The sequence below is a fragment of the Mytilus galloprovincialis genome, chromosome 2, assembly GCF_965363235.1.
Source record: "Mytilus galloprovincialis chromosome 2, xbMytGall1.hap1.1, whole genome shotgun sequence".
Classification (NCBI taxonomy): Eukaryota; Metazoa; Mollusca; class Bivalvia; order Mytilida; family Mytilidae; genus Mytilus; species Mytilus galloprovincialis.
In genome coordinates this window covers 1784137-1790384 of record NC_134839.1, presented here as the reverse complement: position 1 = coordinate 1790384, position 6248 = coordinate 1784137, and positions in this window count along the sequence as shown.

Sequence of the window (6248 nt, the reverse complement as noted above, 5' to 3'; positions counted from 1 at the left end):
TCATATAGGCTCTCCCCTAGGGATGTGACATAATAGAGCAACATTATACTATTCCAATATTTGATTTTTTGGTAGAGGGGTTAGTGGAGGGTGATCTGGAAAATTAATATTTTAGCCTTTATAACCTGGGCTCGAACTATTGGTATATTGCTTAAGTGCTTACATCTTTTGAGCTAAAGAAAATAAAGTTAACTGTAAAATTACGTGGCATTCGAGGAATGCGTGTAATAAGTTATCCTAGAAAAGTGCACGCTGCAAGTTATCAAACCCATCATATTAATTTAACAGATAGGTAAATTAGGGGTAGCTAAATCTAATTCATGTTTCTCAAGTTGTTGAAAATACTTTTTTGCTGTTACTGCTTGAACAAATATTGATTCTCTTAAAATGGAACTTTGCACTTTTTTCAAGACCCTTATTTATCTGAAACGCAAGTTCTGTTTTCAATTATTTTTTTTCAACCGTATTTTGGTCTCAATGCTTAATATATAGGTCATAAACTAATCAAACATTTACTAAATTTTATCATCGGTACAAGGACAGCATTCGTAACTATAAATCAACACGTAGACATCTTAAACGTTCAGGTATTTCACATCCAATATATATTTAATGATAATATATATTCTTTCAGTGACAAAGCACAAAAATGTTGGCATTTACCTCAAAAGCTAACCAAACAATAAACAGACTTATTCGGAAAGGAAAAAGTTACAAAACTATTGTCAGGTCAATAATTATGTTCTTCTCCAATCTAATTAAAAACCAATCTCTCATCGCTCCCGTTTTCTGATATGTCGCGTGGGAGATCTAACGAAACCCTCTTTGAGGTCACATGTGAGTGACCTCGTAGGTGTGTCTTTTTCGACCAATGAAAATGAGTCTTCCACGATTTTGGAAGTTTATTGTGAGGTAAAGGGATGTAACTCATTTTATTTACGAAGAAATCGTCAGTCAAAAGCATTCATAAACTTTTTTGATTGGCTTATTGATAGGTCGTCAACTCATTTGCATATCATTATAAATTCATAACTTCTAGTTCACTCACATGTGACCTCAAAGCGGGTTTCGTTAGATCTCCCACGCGACATATCAGAAAACGGGAGCGAAGAGAGATCGGTTTTTAATTAGATTGGTTCTTCTCTTATATTTTATGATGGTATAATACTAAACCCCTAATGGGAGGGATTGAACTAGATTTTCATATGATGAAGACATAATCTTTCAATCAGTTTATAATTGATGTCTGAAGCTGGCATGGTAGTAGTCCTTTGTTCATTTATGTATAATTGTCATTTTGCTTAGTTCCTTTTATTACCTATTCTGACATCGGACTCGACTTCTTTTAGACTGAGTTTTACTGTGCGTATTGCTATGTGTTTCTTCATTCTGCATTTGCTACGAGGGAGGGGGATCTCACAAACATCCTCCTGCTTTTGTTAGTCTTGATTTTTATTTTCCATTTTATAGTTCATTTCTATGTTTTGGATTTTAACTGAACTAGTACACATGCAATTTTATTTAGCGGCCAGCTGAGGACCACCTCCGGGTTCGTGATTTTCTTACTGTGTTGAAGACCCATTGATGGTATTCGGCTGTTGTCTGCTCTTTCGTCGGTTGGTTGTCTGTCTTTAATTTTTGATATATTCACCATTTCCATTCTTAATTTTATTATCAGTGTAAGACTTTGAGTTTTTTTGGGACAACATAAAAGAATTTTATGATAATATTTCAGTAGGTTGTAAAAATTTTGAAAAGTTAAGCACAAGTGCCAAATTTAATTGGCTTTTTATTCAAGAAAACGTAGAGGTATTGAAAAATATTGCTATTTATATTAATAAATGTTTTGAACTGAGAAAACTATCAATAAAGTATAGATATTGTTTTATTAAAGATGTTGAGAATATTTGCCTGTTAATAATAAATATATTGTTATGCCTTTTTATGTATATGGATCTGATCTGGTTGTAGATTAGCATCTAAGAAATTATAGTTAAATTCATGTTTATGATTTGTGTCATTATTATTTCATTATTGTAACAATTATAAAAATCATTGTAATAATAAATTGCTTTGCTCTTTATGGGCCCTTTGATTGGAATAAAAATATCTTATCTTGTTTTATACCAATATGTAGGATATAGCAAAAAATGTAACGCACATATTTGAGTATGTGGCTGCTGGGTTTTGTTTTTTGTTTTTATAACCCCCGCCGTAGTGGAGGGGGCATTAGGTTTACCATTGTCCGTCTGTACGTATATACGTCCGTCCGTCCGTTCGTACATCCCAAAGTTTGTATCCATTCTCTAAGTTTAGTTTGCTTCAACCAAATATTATGAAACTTATACAAAATACAAAAACTTTGAATCAACTACAACTATGGACAAAGGAAGATAACTCCAATTTAAAAAAAAATAATAATCAACTACAATTATGGACAAAGGAAGATAAATTTAATTTTAAAAAATAAATTTTAACAATTACATCAACTCTAACTAATGCTCTATACAATGCAATGTTTACTAAACAAATTAAAACAATCTTTACCCTTCGGTTTTTACAAGCAGTTTGGTTATTGTTCTTCGGTTTGGTCCCTTTATAACCTTATATCATATGCAAGCTGGGGGCATTATCTGTGTCCCATGGATACATTCCCCATTTGTTTCTTATGTTACGATTTCTTATTCCTCACTGGGATACAATTTAAAGTAGTTTGTAAACTTAAATAAAAAGTCCTTAAATATATTAAAAAAAAACTCAAGTTTAAAACAAATTACTAAATTACAAATGGATTGCAACACTAAGAGAATATAAAAGAAGGGCAATAAATGACAAAGTACAATCCCGGGAACAGAAAAAAACACAAAACAAACTTAAAAACAAATGAGAAACATGGATCTAGAAAACAGCGGTTACATCAGAAAGCGAACAGAACCTGAATCTTGCAGGGAGCCGCAATACAATATGAAATGAAGGCAAGAAATATTTGAGGATGAAGTTGGAGTCCAATCAACTTGCAACTTAGTACTGTGACATGTTTCCAATGATATGATCTTTGTAATGTGATGTCAAACTAGAGTTGGACCTCAATTTCACTGTCAACTGATCATTTTTAGAAAATGATAGTGCGAATGGGGCATCCATGTGCTATTGTTTGACACTATTTTTGTATATCTTCCAGTTTCTACATAATAAAAGACAATGATCGCTTTTATAACTTTTGTCAAACTTGCTTCGTTATATGTGTGATATTCCATTTTGTTATTTATATGAGATTTAAGATATTTATATAGATATATTTTACTATTTTTATTCAGGTTATGAAAAAAAAAAAATTCAACAAGACATACATGTATCTAAAATTGTATTTTTACAGGGCTTTCCGGTGTATTGCTATCGCCTAGATTTCCATTCACGTAATATTCGTTTTAGATTTTTAACTGATCTGTAAACATGATGAATACGTAAACGTCATCAAGTTCCTTATCGCTTGTTATAAATTCATTTCTTTAATGAATACTCATCAAATACTTTTTAAAGAAGATAGATAAATAATATTAAAAATTAAAAAATCATTAATATCTATGCACACGCATACTGAAGAATATCTCTAGAACGTTTGCAATCTTAAGGAACGATAACTCTGCGTGGAGTCACTCTGAGAGACATGTTCACCATGCATTTGCACTGCACTTTTATTTGTACTAGAACACCCCCGCGAAATCGCGGGTATATACAGCTTGTGACTGTTGTAGGATGATTTTTTTGAAAATATATTATGTATGGAGAATTTCATAAAAGGTATCAAAAGCCCTCTCTCTTTTTTCAAAGTCCGATATTTGTTCCCTTTCTGTTAAATTCAATTATTTTCGTGATTCTGGTCTCAGACCACAATTATTTTTCTCCTTTGCTACAATGCTTCTTTTAGTAAAAGTCAAATCAAAGTGGCAGTCAAAATTTTCCCGACTATCATCCTGAGTGGCCTCTATCATGACATGACCTACTCATTGTATTTATTGTTTAACTTGTTCTCGTCCTGAACATGCATGAAATATTTGCCACTGGACGTTAAGCAACCAACAATCAATCAATCAAATCAAATTAAAACTTTGCACCGTTTCAAACATCAAATAAATGTTACTGCTTATATATAGATCATTATCATGATTATTAGTCTAATAAAATATGCTTCCAGGACAATCCACCAGTGCTTTTTCTTTTGAGAGCCTTATTAACATGCCAATGGTAGGATATGAATCTTGTATAAACTAAGACAGACTAAGGCTTAATTGAGGGGTGGTCGGAGGGCTCCTGATCTCGAAATCCCGATATGAAATATTTAAAGAAATTCATATCCCGAAATATTGAAATCGAAAAATATATTACCGGATCCGGATCCGTAAGGATCAATCTCCAAATCCCGAGCTTAAAAACACCCGATCCCGACGCCCCGAAAAAGGTCCTGTCTCCCTCTAATCTATACCTTACTTTCATTTTTGCAATATCACTATTTTCCCTTTCAACACTAAATTTGTATGCCCCATTTATGAGAATTATGTTTTCTTATCTGTGCATCCGTGCGTTTGTTCGTTCGGTCGTCCGTCTGTCCATCTTAAGGTTAAAGTTTTTGGTCGAGGTAGTTTTAGATGAAGTTGAGTATGTTTAACTTATTCTAATATATATACAAGTGGTATGGCCCCTTAAATAGTAAACATTTCAAAGAAAACAGTAGACAGAATACAGAGAGTCTCTATATATTAAAGTAGTATAATCGTAGTTTACATGTAGATAAACGCGAAAAATAAATGTCCTCTATAAGGAGGTAAAATAGTTGTAGTTCTTGCGATCTAAACACCATGATATAGAGACCGCTCTGATTGGCTTATTTATTTTTCATTTTTTGTTATCTATCATATGATTGGTTGTCACTTGTGCATGTTTCAAACCGGAAGTTCTATCAATGACTAAAAGTCAGTATGATGACGGAATCATATCCAGACTCTTTTTGTGGTTTTTCTCCCAAAATATCTAAATCTGAATAATCATAAGAATGGATATCATGACAAATGCGACAATACACGTTACCTATAAGACACAGAGGCATGATGATTGATTAATTGTGGAAGGAAGAGAAGCGACACACAAAATGAGGTCTTCTCGTTTAATAGTATAGATAGTAGAATAAAATGATATACAAATGCATCAAAATTATATACATGTAACTGTAATATACAAGTATCAGTATATTATATAACAATAATCCAGAGTGTACTGATTTGTATCACTACGCTATAATAGTCATAAAGGTAGGGAAAATTCCCTGTCATTAATTTATCATCCATGCACGAATTTGAAAAATGATATCTGTACATAAACCTCACTTTCATGAATAGAGATGTGAATTTTTTTCTGAGACAAGTGCTTGTCGGACCATCCACAAAGAACTTGCGGTCATCCGATGTTCAGTACTTCAGTACTTTGATTTCATTTATTATAGAAATTAATGTAGAACAAAATACAATTTTGTTCAGACATATACATATCTTTATTTGTTTTGAAATAAGCTACGAAATCCATGCAACTTATTGTAATATACTTTATTGAAAACAGACTTCAGTTAAGTAAAAACCGCTACATATGTTGATTAGAAGTTTACATGAATAACGTTAGAAGAGTTCTTATTCTGCCTTGTCCAGCATGTAATTAATTAAAGAGGGTGGAGAAAATTTTAAGAATGGCTGATACCACCACTGCATATAACCTACGCATTTTTTTTTTTTTTTTTGCTTTTTTGGACGTATAGGGGAAAATATCACATGCTAATACTGGACATGATCATTTGTTTATTTATACTGAAATAATTTTAGTATTTCTACTATTCAACATGTGATTTACCTAAAGCGGAATATGGGGCATCATAAGGGTAAACTGACCCCATTGTCAGGTACATGTAAATATGAGCCAGACTTAGCTGTATCTGTTGTATCCTTTATCTCTAGTATGGGATCGGATGCGTTCAACATAGTCACCATTTTTTAAATTATTTAGTGAGAGAACATCATCTATATAGTCGAAAGTAAGGTTAAAGGATATTTCTAACATCTTATCTTTCTTCCTAAGAAGAAGTTCCTGTATAAAGTCTGCCTCATACTATTAAGTCAGCAAGAAGAGGGGTACAATTGGTTCCCATTGAAATGCCGACAGTCTGTTGTAAAACACGTCCTCCAAACGTAACATTTATGTTGTCA